Source organism: Condylostylus longicornis, unplaced genomic scaffold (genome assembly GCF_029603195.1).
Source record: "Condylostylus longicornis isolate FDR11 unplaced genomic scaffold, ASM2960319v2 ptg000114l, whole genome shotgun sequence".
Taxonomy (NCBI): Eukaryota; Metazoa; Arthropoda; class Insecta; order Diptera; family Dolichopodidae; genus Condylostylus; species Condylostylus longicornis.
The window spans coordinates 178,287-190,855 of NW_026578082.1; positions in this window are offsets into that span (position 1 = coordinate 178,287).

Genomic DNA, 12,569 nt, shown 5'->3' on the forward strand with positions numbered 1-12,569 from the left:
CAGCTGTCAAAATATAAAACACAAAATACTACGCAGGGGTTTGTAAAGAAAGTAGAATAAAAATGTTAAAATTATGTCAATATAATGAAAATTTTAAATTTTGAAATGCTTTTAGTATTTTAAAATATTAAAGCATTTCAATTTGCATTTCTTTCTTTTCGCTTTAATATTGTTTTATTACAAAGCGGTTTACTTTTTTTACATTCAGCTTTTATGTAAATTTAAGTGAATTTTCAGATATTTTTAAAAATGTCAAAAATATTTTGGTATTTTAGGAGCGTCCGCAATTTTTTTTTACGTTAAAAAAGTTTGAATTGTAAAATTTAGTTATTTACCTTTTTTAATTACATCAAAATTAAATTTACTTTGCTAAAGAACTCAAGTTGTCGCATGCATAATAAATAAGTTCTTGTGTTTTATAAAAATTGACAAATTGTGGATAACTTTAACCAATTGGAGTTAGTCGAAGACAATTATTGTGCCATATGGCATATATAAGCTTACGATTGCTTATTTCTGAATTTGTGAATATGGAGAACAGTTATTGACAGAAGACTTTTATAAATTAAATATTTATTTATTACTTAAATTTAAACTAACAAAATTTGTATAACTTAGTATTAAAAATAATTTTGGTAAAGTTTTTAAAGTAATTCTTTCTCCTAACAATTTAAATTTATCAAAAGTCCAGATAAAAATTAGATCAAAATCATTTTTCCTCTTTTTTTCTTCGGTTACACAAAACCAATAATATTTCCATTAAAACAAATATTATTTCTTACATTATTTATTTTATACAAGTAAATGTAGATACATACATATATACATATGTAGGTATATGTACCTACATAAATATTAAATTTCGAGTCCTTGTAATAATAACCTATTTTCCGAAAAAAAAAAATAAATAAGAAAAAAATTGGCTCTTCCTCAATGGAATTCTGTGTTTTCATCTTTTGATAAAAACTTTAAAAAACGTGGTTTCTATTAATGTTAAATCTTTTGTTATTTTAAATTTGAAAATTAATCATATACAAATCAAATAAACAATGTAATATCAACAATAAGTACATTATATAAATTTTATATTTTTATCCAAACTTAAATTCAGAAATTGTTATGGTTTTGTCGAAGGGCATTATCGGTTTTTACACCCTAGAACAAATTCAGATCTGTCAAAAAATAAATCTGTGCTCGTTTTTTACTTCAGGGAATCAAAACATGTTTAGATAACGTTCTGCACGCTCAAAAAAGATTTTCAGATTATACAGAATTCATATTATATTATTTCGACACTTTGAAATTTGGAAATTATTAAATATGTAACAGAATATAAGCTCTATCGTGTTTCGGTTATTAAATTAGAGTTCTAATATTACAAAATTTTTTAAAAACCGTCGTCTAACAACTCTGAATCTGATGAAATTCATGTTCTGAGCAAAAAAACGAAAACATCCATAATTATTCGTTTGATCAGTATTCTGATTTTCCAATAAAGTTTAGAATACACTCAAATGATTTGTATGTTAAACACTCCAAGTCATATGAGACCAAAAATATCTAAGATTTTATTTAAGAATCGTAATATGTTCAAATTTTTCTATAAAAACATAAAACATTCCAACCATGTTGATAGACAAAGCATGTTGATATTATGAACGAAAATATATTTCTCTCATATCTTTTACATCAAATTTTGTGCATAAAAATATTAACTATGAGATTTATGTTCAAAAAAAAAAAATAAATAAACTTATTGTTCGCTGTTATTAAAAAAATAAAAAAAATATATATATATAAAAAGAATCATAATGCATAAAATGGAAAAAATTATGTTTACTATAAAAAAAAAAATAATATATAAATTAATGTACAAAGATAAATTATTTATATTTATGTACAATAGATGGAGTGAGTATAGATGGAACATATTTTATTTAAAAAAAAAAAAATTGTAGCCGATTATAAAACTAACTTTAAATAGTTTTGGTTTTTTACAACATAGAGAAATCATGAAACCAAAATAAAAAAAACATTTCATAGCATTTTTAACTTTTTTTTTTTTTTTATTCAGTGAATTTGAACATGTTTATTGTTTCATTATTTCAACAAACTATTTTTTAATTATTGCCATATTAAAAGAAATAAATAAAACCATATACATACATATAAAATGTAACAGATTACAATTTTATACATTTAACATAAATGAAATAATGTGCATGTAAAATTTTATAATTACAAGAATTATTATGCCGCCTATAAGTATGTTATGAAAAAATTTTCATATTATAATATTGTTTGCCTTGAAAACTAAGGTTCAGAAAGATTATTTTATTTTGTTTTTTTGTTTGGTTTATGAAAAATAAAACCAATAGAATTTTAATTTTGTAATTTATTCTTATATTTAAATTAAAAAATTTTAAATATGTATATATACAAGCATACACTTATTTCTTTTTGTAAATTTACCAAGGGCATTAGTGAAAAATTCTCATAATTAATTATGTATTAAAAAGGCCTCACTATGTAATTGAATTTTCGAGAATAGATTTTTGTATTTGCAAAAATGGGTAAGTATATAGTAAGGCTCCAGGATTATATTATTAAATAGGAAGAAATATAGAATATTAATATTAAATATATTATAATATAATTTAGAAAAAATAATATTCCTGCCTCAAAATTACAGTAATTCGGTACACAATCAAGCTCTTTTAACTCATTTGTTCTGAAATGCGAATTAATATCGTATTCCATGATATTATTCAAATTTAAATGACAAAAATATCGTAATGTTACATAATTTAATTTACTAATGAATTCTAAATTGCTGAATTGTGCATTATTACAGTAGTATTTAGTTCAATCTGCTTTTACTTTAATGTTAGAGCTTTTGACTTATTGGTCAATACCAATAAGTCTTTTTTTAAATTATAATGCACATTTTAATTTGAAATAAATTTTTTGTTCGATTATACTGATTGTAAAATAAAATTGGCTGTTAGCTAAGTAAGAACATGTATAAAAAATGATTGACTTGTACAATGATACAAATTAGATATTACTCGTAGATGTAAACACGTATAAAATTCATGGTGACATCTTTTATGTTAAAATGTCCTTCTTTTGTTTTTTTACTAATTTGTACTTCTTTTACTATTATGCATAAGTTTCCGATTTAAAGGCATGTTTTAAATTAAAAACTTATAAACAAGATTAAGATTACCTTTATATTAGGTTATAATACAACAAGGATACCTTCTATTTTAATTAATTCAAGTGAGTATAGTTATTTGAAAATAATTCTTTATATATTCAAAGATTCCAAAATTAAATAAGATTGTAAAAGTTTACGAAAGCTATAGAATTTACATAGGGATGTTTGGGATGATACAAATTAAAATGAGCTGAAAGTTCATATGAAAATTTTATAATATATTTTAATCAATTTACAATTCGGCTATTAGTTGGGCTCTTTCTACCAGTTTAAGTTTCTACCAACAAAATTTCATTAAAAAAATTATTAATCCAATCATAATTAAAAAATTTCTCAACACTTTTTCTTATATACCCAAAATTAATTCAAAACATGAAATAGCAATTAATTAAGTTAAAATTAAATTAAATTAATTCGTGATTTTTTATATTTAATTGCTCTTTAAATTTTGAGTACTTATAATAGAATTGAAAATTTTAATAAATTTGGAATTATTTTAAATTTACTATACATACAAATTTAGTTGATAATAAAAAGAAATTTTCATTCTATTATGGTGTTATCAAAACCTTGGACTAAAATCTATATATATATTATATATATATATATATACAGTTCTCCCCGGTTAATTGAACCGAGAAAAGTTGCACACTTTTTGTATCAATTAAGCGGGTAAATCAATTAAAAAAATCCCGTTTAATTGAACAATTGGTGCAATAAAACGAATTTTTTTAACTGAATCGTTTACGCATGAAAACGAATACTCGCTATTGAAGATCAGGCGCAAAAACGAATTTGATCCTGCTACTGCATAAAATTAGTAAAAACAATAGGAAGCATATCCTATTACATATACTTATCAAAATATCCTAGGTAAAAAGCTATATTTAAAATAGGGGATACACTAATGAAATACTAAAACTCAAATTTTTTTTTATTTCAAAATTTAAAAACTTAAATTTTTCTTTATTTTAAATCCATCTAAGTAATGTAACTATGAATTCAAATTCAAAATATTTAAATCATAATATTTTTATATCACATAACATAACAAAAATTAAAAATAAATATTTCATATTACAAAGAAAACAAAATATTTCATACGTTATATCTAATTTTTCAATAAATTTACTATTGCTAGTTTAACAACAACAAATAGAATAATAAAAAATTAAACCTATTTAAAAAAATTTGTAATTTTCGTTTGGTTATGTTTGTAATGATTCTTAATAATAAAGGTTTCCATTTCATCTAAGTTTTCAATAAATTTATTTTGTGGGATAAAAAATTTCCGTACAATGTTTATGCCGTTATCAGGTCAATAAACAGGGGAATTTTTCACAGTTTTTATAAGGTAATACCAAAAAAAGAGATTATTTAAGCGAGTTGTTCAATTAAACGGGACTCAATTAAACGATGTTATTCATGTATATTTTAATAGGGATTTAAAGTTGCCTTAGTTTTTCGTTCAATAAAAGGGGAAAATCAATTAAGCGTGGTGCATTTAACCGGGGAGAACTGTATATATATATATATATATATATATATATAGAAAATATTTCGCGCAACAAACGTTCTCAAAAAAAATTAAAACTTATATAAAGAAATTTAAAAAAAAAATTAAACAAACTTTAAGTGATAAAAAATAAAAAAATAAATATAAACTAAAAATAAAATAGAAACAATTATTATGAATATTCTACATAGATTTCTATTATTCTATCATCATTTAAGCATTTTAGTTGAAAGCAATTACAGTGATGAAAGACGAGTTTATTCTTATATAAACGAGTATATATTATTATGAATATTCAACTATATATGTATATATACAAAATGCTGATATATCGCACTCCCAAACAAAAAATGCCACAAATAAACTTCACAAATTAAAATTTATTATTCTTTTCTTACGGAAAGTATAATTTTTTTGGGGAGAAATTTTGAAATGATAATTTTGTGTGCATACAGCCGATTACAATGAAGGGAAAACAGTACACCATTCTCCCAGAAGATTTAACGAAAACATCTTTACTTTCTAGACCCAGCCTCATAGAACTGAGTCCTAAGTCTACGATTCCCCGTCAAGATACTGGTGAGAGCTCTCACCTGATTCTCTCCCAATTCTATAATTTTTCTAAAGTATCCCTCGTCGAAGCTCTTTAGCCAGTCGAAGTCCTTTGAGAGCTCCGATCTCCGCTTCTGCACTTCCTTTCTTTTGGTTTAACTATATAGTTAAAGAATAGTTTTCTGAAAGAAATATATTTTTAAATTTTGAAATTTGATTAACCGTACATAATAGAAATTTGACTGATTGACTAAGATGAAGATCGAACGCCATAGTTTTATGCTTTTCAACATTTAAAATTGTATATTACCGAACTTTTCCTATTGGTTAAAACTGTATTTTCGACTGAGTCAGTCTGATATTTAGAACAGCATTAAGGAACACACCGTTTTTTGCCTTTTGAATGGAATTATTTTAAAATAAAAATTTCGATGTCATGAAAATTTTAATATTTCACTACAGTAACATACTGTATTTGATGCTTTCACATGGTTCAATTTTTTTTTTCTAAATTTAGCTCAGTTTTTTAGCTCAGTCATAATTTACTTTATGCAATAATTGTGCTTCAAACCGAAAACTCAAAATAAAACCAAATGCTTCAAACTCATGATTTTTCTAAACGAAGTTACCAGTGTACGATTTTTCGCCCAACAAATAATTTATTTAAATATTTTACTTTTGATTTTAAAAATTTCTTATATTAGCACTTCCCTATATATAGGGAATATATATATATATATATATTGCTCTAATGGTGCAGTATTTGCACTGTAAAATACTACCACTTTACATAATATTTTTGCCACCGTTGAAAATTCTATCTTTGACTTAAATTTCTATTTCATATTCTCAATATATTAAACTTCATGTTATATATGTATATCAAATATTTACAATAGAATATAAATAATTATACAAATGTACATATATGTATATATAATATATTAGAAGATATTATGAATAAAGTCCAAAACAATTATTACACAAAGGAGTAAAGTGGTGAAGTAATAAAACAATAGCAAACGAATATTTAGAACAACCGAACTGCGTCATCTTATATAATATCAAACAATTTTATGACACATACATATCTACATACATTTACATAATATTATATAATATGAAATATTCAGATATATTTCCTAAATTGACATACAAACATTTGTATATGTAAGTGTTATAATTATAAATATAAAAAATGCCTGCTTTAGATTTATAATAATTTAAAATAAATGTGTCAATTAGAATGTTTTTTTTTTAAAGCACATACAATTTTCTCTATATAAAAAGTAAAAATGAATAGAAAACAAAATCTTTATGTTAGAAACCCCCTTATCTTTATGATTTATATGTATGTATGTATATTATGTATACCTGAATATAACATTATAACTGATTGTGTATTTTCGATAGTTATTTTTATATAAAAATGTTGTGCTATTTTTTTTACTCAACACAAGAGATAAGATGAAATAAATTTAGGATTTTTTAAAAGAAATTTTAAGAAAAATTTCTGGAATTTTGACTCATCATAAGAAGATTATTTGGAAATGATAAAATATTTGTGTATTGATGTGTATTTGTATTTGACACTATAACGAGAAAAGGTGCAACTTCAAAATTTGATTTTTTTCTTAATGCCGTGAATGCAAATTTCGTTACCCAAAAGATATGCAAAATAAAATTGATGTTAAATTGATTTGTTCCTTTTATAGAAATAGAAAATTCCTATTCTAATTCAGAAAGCATACGGTACTAGTTTGTATGAATAGAACGCTATTAAATTTTAGTTTCAAGAAAAAATTTCATGTAAAAGACAGGCCAATTCATTACCGGAATAACTGCACGTAACTACTCATTATTAAATATTTCTTTGTTTAAGTTTGTGGAGTGCAAGTGTTATACGGTAAGTAAACTGTTTGTTATACGTTAAGAGTGCTGTATACCTTTAAATGGAACGCTATAATTAATATAGATTGAATTTTCTGTTAATATAATCTTAAAAAATTGTACATTAATAGTGTGAATGCAATAATTTTATTTATTCACGGTACACGTCATCAGATTCATTAATAATAAATAATAAAAAATTTAAATTTTTTAAGAAAATTTATTTTTGATTAAAAAAAAATAAAATTTTTTGCAGCTTTAGAATTTTAAATGTTATTAAATTTAATTAAAAATGATGTACTCAAGTTCAATCTTATTATATTGTAAGTATTATTCAATCAAATAATTTGGAGAGTATAAAAGTATGCCATTAAATTCTTAAGACTTTAAAGAATTTTATTTTATTTTAATTGGTCGATTTTAGGTCGCTCAGGCAGAATGTAAAGTTTATATTGATTATAATATGGTTCTCGCGGTTTTTTTGAGAATATTTTGATAATCTTTGAGGAAAGACAGGGGATTAAAAATTATAAAAAGTTTACCATTCAGAATGGAAATTTAAAAAAGTGTCTGGCATTATTAAACTTACAAGTCGGAATATATTGACATAATGTGCCTATAATAATTGTGGAAGTACGATACTTGTAAATAAATTCTAACTCAATTCGATCCAAATTTTATAACATAAATAAAAAATACCATAAAATTTAAAGCCAGCACTTGCATATATCAAGGCGGCAATTTTTTGGAAATTTTAAAAAAAAAATATTTTTTCAAAAAATTTCAAGCACATTTTCTGGCTTAACTACAGAAGAGATCGATCAGATAAGTTTCAAAAGATTTTTGTTTTTTCCAAATTAAAAAGTATAGAATCCTTTTACTTTGAAAAATGATTAATTTTCAATATTTTTGTAAACTTTTAATTAAACAAAAGTCTGTATTGTTTTTTTATGTGGAGCATATAAAAATTTTCTTCCCAAATATACTGAGGCTGACCTAAAAAAAAAAAAATCAACATTTTCAAATGATAAAAAAATTTTAATATTTTTAATTTCTTTTTTTCTTCTTTTGGCATCGATACGATAGAGAATACTCGTATGTGAATTGAAGTTTTTTAAGATTTTGTGAATCACATTTGTAGGAATCATGTGAAATAGAAATAGAAATTTTAGAGAGCATAAAAATATTACTTCACAAGTTATTTACTTATATATTTTCAATTTCCTCTGAATGAAGAGGTTCGCATATAGCTGGAATATTAAATGAAAGAATAATTAAAATTTCTCTGATGGAATATACAGGTAAAAATTGAATAGCACCTCAATAATTAAAATCTACATGAATTGTATATTTTTATAACTCAAAATATTTAGCATTTTTGTATTAAAACTCTATTAGAAGAGTTAGATTGTAGATTGTAGATTCTAAGGGAACCGAGTGGGACAGGAGCATCCCCCCAAGCCACCGCAGCCATTTTTTGACTCATTGTAGCCACCCCACCCTCCCGTCTATAATATCCCCGTCCCAATCACAAAACCGGAGATATCCCTAAGGGAGTTGGACAACAGTTCCCGAACACTTAGGGACCCATGTCCAAGACAATTGCGGCGCCGAACAGAATGTGCACGGCGGTCTCATCGCCACCTCCACAAAATCTGCACAGGGGGGAGCCTGACTTCCCCAGCCTATGCAGGTGGTACTTATTAGAAGAGTTAAAAAATTTATGAATTTTAATAAATTTTGATTAATAGATGATTGCTCCTAAATTCTTACAAAAATATAAGCTGCAGGACAAATTCAATTAATTTTGATAGTAGGCCGATTGTTTTCACAATTCTGAAATATTAAGGAGACGTATTGCCATTATACCAAATTTAAAATATCAAGCTTTTAACAGGGATGCATTTTTCCGCGCATGAAAATAGTAAAAATGCAATTATTAAGAGAAGTACAAGTTTTACTGTATAATTATAAATTTACAATTATTTCTAAAATAAGGTAATAAAATTAAATATTAAATTTTAAAGTATAATTTAAAGAATATGCAATATCTATGATTAAGTTCGAACAGATATATATTAAGCAGTTATTAAGGCATTAAGTTCGGTTCGATCACATCACATTTTTCAATGTCAAAAATATGAATTATGATCTAATCATGTCAAAAGTATACTGTTTAAATGAAAAATTCTTGAATTTGCAAACAATTTTAAAAAATTCATTTAACACACTATGTATATACAATTGTACTAAAAATTGGAAATTTGTTATACTACAAAATCTTTTTATATATAGGTTTATTTTATCTTTAAGTTCAACATTTTCTATATAACAAACATATTGAATGTAAATTTTTCATTCAATTATTTAAAACACCTTCTAATAAACTTACTGAAAACTAATTACCATACTTGCCTAACAACTCATTTTCGGTGGCAATTTGTAAAAAAAAATTAATTATTTTAATTTTAATAATATTTAAATAATTATTTAATAAGGTTGTTTAAATTTTTATAACCATAATATTATGTACATATAATCAAATATGTTATACAAAAAAAAAAAAAAAAAAAACTCAATTAAATTTAAATTTTATGAGATATTCTTTTACGATAATCTTCATGAGGCCCTTTCAAAATATATTATTATATGGGAAATTGAATGCATACAGATCCAATTAAGGAGAAAAGTACATATAAAAAAAAAAAAACTTTTCTTCTTTCAATATTTGTTATACATATAATAATAAAATCATTCATAGTTGTAATAATAATAATTGATAATGATTGTATCGAACAGTATCAGGGTACTTTAAATTATTAAATCAGAAAAAAAAATTTCGAAATTACTTCAACTTTTCCGAAAAAAAAAAAAAGAGTAGAATAAAAAAAGTATCCTTTTACTTTAAAAATTATTTTCTCTTTATTTTTTGTTTTTGTTTTCTTTCTTTTTTTTTATTTTTACCAAAACCATTTCTGATAAAAGACAAAGTTTTCAACCTTATGAAATATTTTACTTATATGTTTCTATATATTAGTATAATGGTAATTGTGTGATAGCAGTTGGTAGCATAACAATTTCCCGGTATAAAAAGAGAAAATTATTGTTCTCTTTTTATGTCCGGAATTAATTGAGAGTAGAATTCGAAAAATATTATGCATTTCAACCAACTCGTACATATGTAGGACCCTTTGAAATTTAATTGATAATTAAAAATCGGCAAAATTTCGGAGCGAGTATTGAAATTTCTATATTTTTAAAATTTATTTAAAATTATTCAAAATTTTCAGTGTTCAAATTATTTAAATTTTACAATAGATGGCGCATACAGAACAGAGAATTTATTGTGGGTAGATTATTACTGTGCCACTCTTTAAGTTATCATTAATCAATTTTAATTTTTGGTTCTTATTAGATTTCAAATGGGATTTTTATCATATCTACTCTTGGGACTCTTTTTGGTTTAAAAGCCTAATCGTGTATCTCATTTTTTTACTCATACTTTTTATTCACTTTTAAATCAAAATTCTCAGTATTTTCTAATGAGTCTTTCCAATAAGATTACTCATTTTTTCAATAGGATTTTTGCATTTTTTCTCAAATTATCAACTGAACGTGTCACTTTCAAAAACAAAGTAAATAAATTTTGTATGTATTTTAGAGAAAAACGAGATACGCAATACTATAAATAATTCTTCTCACTTGAAAATTACATTATATGTACAAGTATTTGATAGTTACTCACATTCTTTTCACTTTCCGAGTAAAATAGCGAGATCAGGCATTTGAATTTCTTGGAAAAAATCATTTGCACGTCTTGCTCTTGTTGTAGCCTTTGTACGGGTATATATTACCAATAGCTTTAAAATATAATCTTATTTCTGATTTGAAAATAAGAAATAAAATTTATTTCTGAATTAAGAACAAAAGTGGGAAATTGAAAAGACAAACGGGAATTTCACATAATACGGTCACTTAATTTTAATATGGACTGTTTTAAGGAATTTAATATATACAAAAGTATTTTGTATTATGCAGGACGGAAATCCTTAAACTATTTTCATCATTTTAGATTAAAAAAAAATTTGCCTTCAAATGAAAAGCATTTTCGGTTTATTTTTCATTTATTTTCCATTTTTTTTTTTGCTTTTCATATTTTACAGTACCAGATATCAATTTTCAAGATCAGTAGTCGAAAGAATTATAAAAATAGGATTATAATATATTCGCGGCGGGAAGTAAATTGCAAAAAAAAAGAGTAATATACAAAAATTCAGAATGAAGGAAAATAAGGATATAAAAATATTGGGATATCCATAAAAAGTGATTTATATATTATTGTAGGTCAGGTTTTGTTTCGCTTTATATTTATTCTCATTTTTTATAGTTTTCTCGTTTTTTTTTTTTGTTTTTCTAATATTATGTTGTGCCTTTGTCCTGATTTTTATGTGATATGTATGTATGTGTATATAAAGAATAATATTTGAAATTCCATTCCACTATACAATGAAATGTTATCAAAACTTTGTATAAGCACATAATACATATATATAGATATGTTTATGTACCTGCATAATATGTTGATTTGAGACAGACAAGGCAATTACATTGATTATCCTGTTTAGGAATTCCTATAATATTAAAATGATTTCTTATATACATATATTTAGGTATAATAGAAAATCAATGTTGAATAATGCAAATAGTTTCGAATTAATATTAAAATAAAATATATATAGTTTGTATATATACATATGTGTATAATTGTATTTAAAAGACAAAACTTTTCCTTTATATAAAATAATATTAGATTTTTTGTTAAGAAATTGTTTTAATCCTATGGTATGTAATATTTGAAGAAACAAAGTTATGGCATGGTGTTGCCATTCTTTTTAAAATTTAATATAGAAAAAAAAGATGTTTAAAATGGACAATATCGATATCGGACGAACAAATATCATTGTAATATATGAAAATTTTCTAGTTACATTCGAATTAAATTCCACTCAAATTTTTAATTAAAAATGAGTGAATATTGTAAAAATTTTGGAAATTGCAATTTTAAATTATAGCCAAGCTCCGATAACCTTAGAATTTGAAAGGTTAGAATATGAAAATAAGAAAAAATCAAGACACGACCTTCTTGTTTAAAAAGCTTCAAATTAATTGCATTTATTGTGCATGAAATTGGAACATCATTTTTGAGTTGAAATTGAAATGTTTGAGTGGGATTTTAAAAATTTATTTTAGATTACAAACAAAATTCTTCAAATTTAACTTGAAAGTGCGAACAAGACAAGAAAGCAAAATATAAATTAAAAAAGGGTTTGTTTTTAATTAAATTAAGATCAAATAATATCAACTTACTCTTCCTGGACTTCTTTATATGCA